Below are 12,166 nucleotides of genomic sequence, written 5' to 3'. Positions count from 1 at the left end.
TGACGTGAAATTTAATCGCCACTGCGGCCACTACAAATTACAATTTAAAGCTCGAAACCATGCAGAATAATACACAAAAGAGAATGGTGGGCGGAGTTATTTTTGCAGTGTAGATCAGGCCACTATTTTTTACAACAGTGCAGTGTAGAGAGCTAGGGACGTCTCTGTTGGACTCTATGACAAAGAATTCAGCCTATGGTTGCTTCTTCCTTAGTCTCAAGGCACACTAGGCCCCCTCCCCTCCTCCGGAAACCTACGAGACCAAGAGAAAATACGTTCAATTTCCTCCTATTTAAAAATTCACAAACAGCAGACAGCCAAGAAAAAAAGAAGAGTTGTTATTAAATCAGTATTAGGACTTACAGTGGGTACCGAAAATATCCGTACGGATGAGAGGACCAGTATGGAAAACGCGTTTTTCAAAACGCTCCTATTAATAAAATTCTCGGTGGAATCCAATAAAAATTTTTTCTATGGTTAGTTTTAGGGTGGGGTTTTATGTGGTTTTGGGGGGAATTTTTCAACAACGCGATATGCGGTTTTTATTACGTTGCGTAAGTATCCGTACGGCCGAGTGTCCTAGTAGGGAATGGGTTCACTTTGGAGGCCTGCTATTCGGTAATTACGTAATATTATAGGAAAGTTCTGAAATAGAGGTGCATGAGCTCTATGTGTGGTATTAAGATCACATTTTTAAAGTTTCATTTATAGTAATGAAATTGAATATGAAAACACGAATTATAAGTTTTCCGTTTATTTCCCCTCAATTACCTCTCACCAGTATTGCCATATCCAAAAATCATTACTTTTTCTCTTTCTCCCTCTTACGTCCAAGAAAAGAAAGAGATTCTGGGAAAAGAAAAGAGAAGAAAAAAAACAAGAAAGAGATTCCCAAAAATAGCGGTTATCTTAATTTTATTTATATCTTGAGAAATGAAATAGATGGAAACATCAAATTACATTGTCAGATAAGAAATAATTTCTTCACATTAAAATAATTTTTTCATAATTTTTTTCCTAAATAGTTTAGTCACCGGATCATTTGTCAAATTCACGAGACGTCAAACGCAATCCCGCCCTAAAGTACAAAAAAAACCCACACGAGTTTTATTTGGTGTGCACAAGTTGTTTATATTTGGATACTTTTGGTGGTTTTATTGCGCACCATGGTGAAAGTTTGTATAAAGGAACATATGTTCGCAAAATTAAGGAGAATGCTGTTTAAAAAAACTTTTGCGCGGGTTGCGTTGTTACAGAACCAGACCGTACGAAGATTCCGAAGCTCAAAAGTAGGCCACTGGTTGGAACGGCATAGATCAATGAATCGGCCCTTACATTAGTCATAACAGATTGAAAGACTAAAACCATTATGTATTTTGACAAAATGAAATTTACGTCGAAAAATATCATGCAAGTTCAATCGGGGCATTCATTACTAGAACTAATTTTTAAAATTCTAAAATTGGCATCAATGTTGAATTTGCAGATGAGTGGAAGTATTAAATTGGTGTTGCGTAATAGTCCTGATTTCCATTCTTCTAATTCAATGGACACTAAGCAATAGAAACTTTATTATTTGTTATGTTTTACCAAAAGGTCTTTTTTACTGAGGCTCCCAACTGGTTAACCGCATTAGTGATTTGGGAAAACTTGTTTTTTGGGAAAACAAAATTTCAGATAATACAGAGAGCGTCAAAATTCTTAAGCTTTGCTTATGCGGCGTTGCCCTGTCACACGAAATCGTTAAATGCGGAGTTTCAACTAATTTTTAAGTTGACACTTGACGAAATGCAAGTGTTGTTTACCACCTGTCTAGATGTGAAAAAAGAAAGAAATAGCGATGGAAGAATGACATTGTCTAACGAGAAATTACAACGAACCCATTCCATCAGAACGACAGAGAAAGCAGCAATACACAGACTTTCGTATAACAGGCAACGTCGCATAAGCAAAGCTTAAGCTGAAATTTGACGCCTCCACAGACAACCAAACAACCAACAAAAATGGCGGACATCGAAACAATTGACACGTGAATCCGCGATGTCAATTGCCTCTATAGGAAACATTGAAAGTGAATGTTTCACTGCAGAATGTTTTTCTTTAAATTTAGTGGACGAAAATTTAATCCATGGCAAAATACAAATGAATATTTATGATTGAAATTCAATGGAATGGTACATTTTTTGGAAGTTAGCCCAAAATACTTTCTAGAAACCAGTGAAACAAATACATTTTTGGTAGGTTTAAAATTTTGACGTCAAAGAAATTCGATTGGTTACTAACCTAATGGCGAGCTTAAGATATTTGGTGACCTTAGGGAAATGGAATTTAGGTACGAAAAGGAAAATTTAAAAAATTCTTATTGCAGAGAGAATTTGTTTAAAGTATTAATGTTAAGCATTTAATCTTGTGCATCAAAAGAATAAGAGTAGCGCTAATTTCCGTCTAAAATAGATTTGTTTATGTTACGCTAGACTCGCTAGAAACTCGCTCGCTAGAAAACCTTCGTTGAATAGACTGATGAATCCTGCAATAAAAAGTTTTAATCTACATACTTCTAGATCCAAGGTTATTTCTTTAAAAAAATTATTTGAATATAGAATCTTCTTAAATTTAAAAAGAGATGTATGTCTTTCCAGCAGTAATCATATTAAACTGAAATGTAGGAAAATGACCATTTAAGATATTTAGATAGTTCATTTCGTTTCCAAACATTTATCATCTATAACTGGATTGTTGAAAAGAGATCAGTTTAAGACATTTCAGAGGCAAGTCTCTTCCCAGAATTGGGTCAATCCAGCCGAAGTCAACCAATCGTTGGCGCGCTCATATTTTAGAATTGAGCGAAATTTGAGCAGTAGGTTTATACTACCCTAAACAACTTATTTTCCAAATTTCGCTTATTTCAGACTATTAGTTTTTAAAATACAGCGAAATGAAAATTGATTTTTTTCATTTTGCCGTAGTCCATTTTTCCCGTGCGTTTTTTTGTTTTTCTTTATTTATATACTCATTGTTTAAAAATCAAATTTTTTAAAATACATAATTTTAATCATATTTTCACGGGCTATCTTTTGGTTAAATTTGTTTTAAAAAAATATTTAGTTTAAGGTTACTAATTTAAGGACAAAGTTTTGATACCCTCCCCTTTTTAAAAATCAATATCTTCCCCGGCTGCAAAAATTTTCACAAGCCGTTTTCATAAATATATAGAGGAGATATTGATTTATGCTATGTATAACAATGAAAGGTGTGTTATTTCTTGTTTGTCTGATTTTATTATTCTAATTTTAAGGTTTTTGGCGAAAATTAGCGTCTTTTTTGCTCATTTCGACCTTGGGGGTGAAGCTTCATCTCTTTCCTTTCGCCGCTCTGAACCCATTTTTCGCCCTAGGCTCTGAGATGAGAGCTATCCCGTAGGAAAATGATAGCTAGTTATATAGCAGTAACTTTCTAGCTTTCTGCTGTCATGCATGCTGTTGCTTATTTGTTTTCCTCTAGCATGTTTTTTCTCTGAAACATGCTAGTACCACCCCACCATGAGCATATTAGTTTTAAACTAACATGATCTAATGAATATCTGATGAGTACCGTACCCCCCAATTCATTATGAAAAAAGACAACCACCCGCACACACCACGATCTACTGGCTTCAACTGGCTAGTTACTTGCTAGGGATTTTTGGCGCGCGAAGTCTCTTTGATTTTCATATATGTTATTTTACTTGCTATTTACCTACTTCCTTTATTATAACTGGTTCACCCATCCATTCACTGTTGGTCATCTTGGTTGCTGCAATTGATTATTTCGCTGGATCCTTCTGGTGCCGGTGTGGCATGGGTTGATTGATAAAATCAAAAAGTTTTGAGGCAGGAACAGAATCGGTCTGTCGGTCCTATTTATCCGTTTATATTATGATAAGCCTACCACCATCATGAATTGATGCACTATTATAATAAATAAACCATCTTTAAATAAAAGATGCATTATGTCTACCTAAACGAAGCAATATTTTAAATTCCCATTATTTTTTTTTAAATCGGCAGTTTTTCACCAATTAATAAGTGTACCAAAGTGCCCACTATGTAGCCGACATAATTTTCCTCTTAGACAATTTTTTTATTTATTTTATACATATGAGCTGATGCGCATTATCTTATTAACCTATCTTATTTATTTCTTAACAACTTATCAGTTATTAGATATATTAAGGGGATTTATCGTCATACAGTTATAGTTATAGATTGAATAAATAACGAAAAATATATATGGATACTAAGATGTGAATGCCAGTCAGCAGTTATTTGTCTGCTTTTAACGGCTTTTACGTATTCGAAAATTAGCCTAAGTTATAAAACGTATTAACCATATACACAACAGAAAGCCGCTCGTTTGCAATATACATATATGCCCGTGCGAGTTAGTAACCAGCTAGCCCTAGCTAGCAGTTAACCCGTTATATTTAAGACAGTAAAGCGCTAGTCAGTTCCCAGCGCGTTACAAGTTAATCCCCCCAGCTGCCCTCTTAGCCAGTGCAAAACTAACTATCTACGGATATACGGCACAGTTTTTTTTTACTAGTATGGGAATTGCTAGTAAGAATTAGCAAGGACCCCTCTTTAGCTGTCTAAATTTTCGTACGGGATATCAATCGATCACAAATTGCATGAGATGCAATTTGTGATCGATTGATATTACAGTACCTGAGGCTGTTGTAATTTAAAATTTTCAAAATTAAAATGTTTATTTATTTATTTGCCTTTATTTATCTCGCCTTGACTGAGAATCAGAACCTCGATCCTCAGTCCATTGGCATGATTGAACGGATTGCTAACCATTATATCACCGTTGACGTTTTAGCAATAGGGAAAAGATGGTGCCGTTTGGTATGGCCCAGGTAACCCCCCCTTCTCTTACCCCTCTCCCATGGGTACGTGCAATCCCCCCCCCGTCCGACCTCCCTTCTGGCCGGCTTGGGCTGTGCGTCAGTCCCGTAAAAATCGAAACTTTCAACACAATATCTTATTTCCGAATAAACCTTAAATTGCATATCAAATTGATATTTCTAACAAATGGGCTTTATTAACATGATTGTATTCAACCTTTTCATAAAAAAAAGTTAAAAAAGTTTTGAAATATACAAGTTACAAATGAAAAACGAACTAGACTATTACTAACATAGTTTAATTGGCTGAATAGTATATGAACGGTGCCGGATCTACGTTTCAATCGACTTTTGGTAAATCCGACAAGGATGCCAGATCTCTTCTCTGTTGAAATAGAACAGGTAGAAATAGGACTAGTGGATGTTATAAATAGGACTGCTCGTAAGGAGAAATAGGACTGGCAATAACGAGATGCAAAAAGTAGTCCTATTTCGACCAGTCCTAAATTGACTAGTCCTAAAACGTAGTCCTATTTCTACCGGTCCTATTTCGTTTCAGTCCTATTTCACCGACTACCTTGACTTTCCATGAAATCCATGACTTTCTTTTATCAAGTTTTCTGCAGTTAACTCAGCTTTATTGAAGAATAGCTTGGTTAGTAACAACACATTATTCCTTGATGACTGAAACATTATCAATTGACTTAGTTAACGAAGACACAGTTATAATGATTAGAAACTGAGACGGCTTAAGTTGTTTAAGTAAGGCCTGACTTAGTCTTAAAAAGATGAGTGGACTTGTTTACAAGTACGACAGACGGGTTTCCAATACTCGCTATTCGGCATTCAAAAGTGCTATTTATTCTTGTTGCTCACCAACTAGCCTCGCTTTCTTCTTCTTCAGTTCCTTCAATTCGTTCGCAACAATTCTCTTCATCTGCTCTCCAACCGTCGCACTCTCTTCTCTTTTTTCTTGTTCTCCTCTAGGGCAGTTCTGTAGCGTTGACGGGCTTAACATATTTTCATTAAGATTTATAAAATAATTTTTTAAGGCATTGCTACAGAGATTCACAACATACTTGACACCCATTTCCAAAATAATAATGCAGTTGTTCCTCCCAATGTAAATCTTCTGTTATTTCTTTGAACAATACGAAACCAAGACTTATTCAGGGCCATTGGAGACTGATTTGGCATTTGGAAAGGTGATGAATTATCTTAAGGCTTGTACGTCATGAAGCAATAAAAAATCAGGTGAAGCTCATTACCTTTTCCTTTCCACCTGAAAAATATTTTTGGATCGTGCTTCCAATTTCATTCGTTGGCCACAACGCAATTATCAAGAAATCAGCAAAGAATTCCGGCTTTCATACACTATTGGTATATATTTCAAGAATTAAAAGGATAAAGTTTGGAACTATTTATTTATTCTAATTTGCTTTGCTAGGTGTGCTCGATGGCACATTGATAAAAATATTACAATCCTTCGAACATTTTGCTGCTTATACATGTCAAAAGAAATTTTGAGCTAATATCCTTCAAGTTACCTGTATTAAACATTTAAAATTTACACCAGTAAGCGCTGTCTTGTCAAGATCAATGCATGATGCGCGTGTATATGTGAACAGCGAGATTGGCCAAAGTTTCCCTGACAGACTTGCTGGGACCGATAACCACATTATTACAGATCTTGCCTATCCTCTGTCCAAATTTCTGTTAAAGTCATACTCAAGAGCAAGTGCGAACGAGGTAGAGCGTTTAGTGTGCCTGTAACGATTTTTTAAAAGTTACGGTTCTATAAAACCAAAAGCCGAGCGACTATTCCACTATTGCGCATCGTAGCGAATTTTCGCTCTGCAGAACCATAGAAATATTCAAATGCATAATAGATCCAATCATGTAATACGAATGATAAACACTACTATTTTTCTTCAGAAGCAATTTGTTTTCAACGGCACACTAAACAGTGATGTTTAGACAACAGTAGAGCGTGCCATTGATCGCCTTAAAGGCAAATGTCGCCGGTTGAAATTTCTGTACATGAATTCGATTAGATTTGATATCAAGTGTTATTATTGCAGCTTGCTGCATTCATAATTTTGTAATAGACATCGATGGTATTGACGACGAAGATTTTGTTGGCGTCGAGGAGGAAGCTGATGCAAATTATTTGGTTGTAGATCACGAGCCATTGCTTGGCCAAATTAAAAGAAACCTAATTGCATCTATGTTATTGTGAAATTTAATTGAATCGTTAGTGCACACAGGTGTGATAGAATCAATGTATTGATCTTTTTGTCTTTAAGGCTCAAAATATCAAAATTTTGAATTTAGATAAATGAATTGTTTTTAATAGCCTTGTTCGCTTTCATGGCCATCTTTTTCATGTAAATGATGATAACTTGATTAGCTTCCTACTCTCATTGTTTCGGTTTTTTTCTTTAACGTAGACTGGATCGGTTTTCTTTCCTTTAGTTGCTTGGGGGCCGACAACAGTTTTCAAACGCAAATATCACGCAACGATCCGAGTCGCAGAGCTGAAATCTGAAATACCTGTACAGTACCCACGCCAGGTATTGGATCCTCCCGGTCAAAAAAGGCGTTTTAACCCGCGCGAGATAGGCCTAACGGTGTCTCGCGCGAGATTTAAAAAAAAAAATACTTCGATTAATCGTACGAGGTTTATTATTTTTTTATCAGAAAGATAAAGAAGTATTCTTCATCTTTCTGATTTTTAATTTTAAAAAAGTGTTTGGGTTCTTTATTTAAATGAATCGTTTTTAAATATTGGATCAACCCAAAAAAGTCGCATGGCCTGTCCCTTCCCGTGGCATTGCCTCAGGATATGGTGGACAAAGGATTCCTCCCCACCATATCCTAAGGCCATGCCGCGGGTAGGGACAAGCCATGCGAGATATTTCTGACTGATCCTGTATTTAAAAATGATTCATTTACACATAGAACCCTAACACTTTTTGAAAATAAAAAACCAGAAAGATGAAGACTACTTCTTCGTCTTTACAATAATTTTTCTATATTTATCTTTAAATCTTTTACAGATATTTTTTACTTTTATTTTATAGTTCATTATGTGTTGTGGGTAGAAGATAATAGATATGGCTCATCGACTACTTCCAGGGTTTGAAAAAGTAACAAGTTAGAATCTTCAACAAAACGAATCACATACATTTAATAAAATGCTTATTTTTTATATACTGTCAGCTACCTGCGTTAGGAAGGTGGAACGAAAAATGGAACTTTTTTGTTTTGTTTTTATTTTAGGGATATTTTAGAAAAGAAAAGTGGTTTTGCTTTCAAGTTCACAGTGAAAGTCAGCTTCTGATTTGAAATAAATTCCAACGTCTTCTGGATCTTATCCGGTTCAATAATGTAGTCTTGTTTTGTATTGCCCATTTTTGCTTTAGCTGCAGCCGACTTGTCTGAAGAAAATGGACTAACAACTAGAATTTTGACGGAGGCGTCTTTGGTATGTTGAGGAATTTTATACCTTACGAGTGTTGTGTTCAGTTTTGTTAAATAGAGATGACCGGTGAGCCGCGTACCACCAATAATTCCAATTTCGAAGTGGTTCTTTTTTGCATTTATTTCTATCCTGTAACATTAACATTTTATTTTATTGTTTTATATCCGCTTCAAACTTCATTCACCAATTGGTGCTAAATGGCTATAGTTGTAGTTATCTAGTGAAACAATCGCCAACTAATCCCACCTATACCACAAAAACGTGATTAGAAACCCTTCGGAAAATTTTATTATTAAACACCTGTATGAGTGAAATTCTCTTCGTGAGTAAACATTGAAATGTGGTCTGTATCAAATTCACTTATTTGGGATACCCAAGAATCACTACTGTAGCGACTAGACTTGCTCCCAGCTGACAGCTTTCCTGTTTTCAGAATTGAAATATCATATAATTTAAAAACAATACAATGTAACAAAATATTATAAAGCAATTTTACTATAGATGAGACAATTCTCCACTTTATCGTTAACTATTAAAGATTCACATTCTTCTGCAAGCCCATAAATTCATTGATCTCTATTATTATCAGAAAGACAATTGTAGAAGATGGTCAAACAAAAGTAACTGTATTTTAAAGAAAACTTACCTGAAAATGTTTTCACACACATGTAATCTCGCTTTGGCTAATATCTCAAACATCCAATAACCCCTACACAGCAGCGGCAAACTACTTAATTTGGCCCTTTTCAGTATTTGTTTTAAACTAGTTTCAGTAGTTATTTTAAACTACTGAAAAGGGCCAAATTAAGTAGTTGGCCGCTGTATTAATAAGCAGTTTAGAAAAAGTAGGATTTATCATTACTTAACTCAGAAATTGCCCACTGAATGGTGATTCTTCCCACTTATTATTGTTAATTTTAACAGAAAGTTAAAAATTAAAAGTAGTTTACCCAAATTGAAGTACTTAAAAAATCAAGTAGTTCTGAATTTAAATACTTATTTACAAGATGCATACTTTTTTAAATTTATTTAGTTATAGCAATCCAGTAGTTTACACTACAATAAAATACAACTTTAATTATTCATACTTATTTTATTGGTTATATAGCAGTTTAGTAGTTTGACATACTAAAATACTAAAATTATTCATACTTAAATTTGGAAAACTTATTATTTCCGTTATCGATTGATAAGCTAAGAATTGATTTGTGGATTTGATCAAAAATACTCAAAATTTTTTTGTTTTGATCAGGAAGCAGACTACACACCAATTGATAACACACTTTACTTGATGGCGATTGACTTCATTCATCGTCATGTCAAATTCTATGCAGTGTTCGATTTGTAATTTTCTTATAAGGGTAGATAACGCCAGCCCCACTGCATTCTATCAGCACGTGAAGCATGAACACAGCCATAAAGCCCCATTTCACGTTGTGTGCTGGCATCCTGGCTGTGATAGCCATTTTCAAGTTTTTCATTCATTTAGACGCCATTGGAATAGACATCATGGAAATTGTCAAGTGGATAACAGTGAGTTGTTCATATTATAATTAACATCAAGAAAAAACAAGTTAACCTAGCTCCTTTTTTAGATTTACACAGTGTACACTCTGTGTTGATGATAGCAATGATAGCTGATGTTGCTGGTGTACCTTTATCACCAGCAGCTGTTGAGGGACCTTTGTCATCAGCTTATGATGGACCTTTATCATCAGCTTCCGATTGACCTTTGTTGCCAGCAGCAGATCCCGTGACACAGCAGATTATTGGCCAACTTTTGATGCTGGATAATGTGATAGACAATCTTTAAATTTCCTCTCCTGACAACCAGGAATGGGAGTCTAGAATGTTATTCCAACTACATCACACATTTTTATACCTTTTGAGCAATTAATTAGTGTCAGATGCCATTCGTGAAAACTATGCACCATGTGCATTCCTCATTCAGTATCTATATGTTTACATTATTACTCCTGGTGTTATATAATCAATTATGTTTATTTTTATTATTTTTAATGCTGATGGCAGGCAACATTCCCTTTAAGGATTCATGCATTTAACTCCAACTTGTATTCCAGTGTCATACCTATATTACTGAACTAAAATAACACACATGCATCAGTTACACAGCATTTGTTTATTTCAATGAATGTATTAAATAAGTTAATGGAGATTGTAATATATAATTTCTTTTATTGAAGGAAAAAGTTATTGCCCTGGTCCCGTTTTACTCTGTCGGGTGTGCTTTATTTAAAGCAGCCTTTCAAACAATTCACGAACAAGAACAGATGACGCACTACAGACTAGAAACTTCTTCGACCAAATACTTCCCCATCATGCCAGTGGAAGTAATTTTAAATCCACATGAGTCGTCGTTTGAATGGATACACGATGACGACCTTGGAAATGTTATCGATCAGGTATTCCAAACTGTTTATGTGATCCAATTTTTAGATTCCCTCCGGCAATTTTGCCATGTTTGGGACGGTCATTATCTGAAGAACCATCCTTTTTACATTGAAAACCGTGACCATATTCTTCGCATTTAAGTTTATATTGATGAGGTGGAGAACGGAAATCCCCTCGGAAGTAAGAAAGGAAAGCATAAAGTGTTTTACTAGCAATTACTGAATCTTCCTCACATCTTCCGTTCTTCTTTAAGAATTATTTTGCTTTTCGGGATAGTTAGTTGTGCCATACTAAAATAGCGTGGTGTCGATGTCTTTTTAAGGCCATTTATTGACGATCTATTACTTTTGCATGCAGGTGTTATTTTTATTTACGATACGATCGTCGGAAGTGGTATGGGATGTTATTACACTTCGTATGTGACACAAGTTTCAAATTTTGTGGGTGGGTTTAAAGAAGGGGTTGGGTTTCGCTAAATTACCTTGCTGTTCATGCATGATTGTTCGTAACGATCTCGAAAAGATACATCATGAATCGGATTGTATTATGAGGAACCAAATTACTCATGAGCAGCAATGTACGGAAATCGAGAACGCTGCTATAGCGACAAGATATATTCTTTCAGTGAATTATGGTATGGTATGGCCTATCAGCTTTCGACAGATTACGCTAGTTTGACTCAACTAAATCTTTTATGCAATATTTGGTGCATGTGGGACCTAAAGGGATTTTAAATAATGGTTCCGGTTTATTACTGAATTATCTTATCCACGATCCGGTTATTGAATTAAAACTTGATATAGTGAATCGTAATCTTTCAATGCTTATGAGCGATAGAGAATTCACTGTTCCTCCACCGATAAAACAAAATTAGGTGCTAGAGCAAAAAAAATTTTCTTTTTCGTCTTCTGAGATGATGTCTTTGACAATGTATTTACCTATTGTTTGAGTGGAATTTGTTTCTTTTGATAATCCTCATTATGCTCGAAATAATAGCGTCCCTGCAGTGCTATCAGTTTTCTGAGAAGGACTTTTTTTATTCTCACAAAAGACATCACAATCACCAATTCAAATCATGTTCTTCTTTATCTTAGGCCGGTAGAATATGAAAGCAAAGCAATAACCCCCAAATTACATACGTTGCTTCATTTTCTACTCAATTATGGCTATTTCGCCACCGATATCATTGTGTCATCTCATGGTGTTTTCGCTTTGAATAAAAAAATGCGTGACTTAAGAAAATCATGAGTAGAAATTCTAATAATCATAATGTCCCCTGGACTTTCACCACTCGCCATAAAAAAATGTTGGCGCAAGATATAAAAGAACATGGTGAAGGACATTTTCTAAGTGGTAACATTGAAACTTTTACGGTACACGGTAAC

General features: G+C 35.1%; 1 long non-coding RNA gene across 1 annotated transcript; it reads left to right on the top strand.

Annotated features, from left to right (window-relative positions):
- The first annotated feature begins 9,632 nt into the window (after window positions 1-9,632).
- LOC124201777 lies at window positions 9,633-10,497 on the top strand. Its single transcript, XR_006877678.1, has 2 exons — window positions 9,633-9,902; window positions 9,965-10,497. It is a non-coding gene; the product is annotated as an uncharacterized LOC124201777 (long non-coding RNA).
- The last annotated feature ends 1,669 nt before the right edge of the window (window positions 10,498-12,166 follow it).

This window comes from Daphnia pulex, chromosome 9, assembly GCF_021134715.1.
Source record: "Daphnia pulex isolate KAP4 chromosome 9, ASM2113471v1".
Taxonomy (NCBI): domain Eukaryota; kingdom Metazoa; phylum Arthropoda; class Branchiopoda; order Diplostraca; family Daphniidae; genus Daphnia; species Daphnia pulex.
This window is presented reverse-complemented; position numbering and strand designations above follow the sequence as displayed.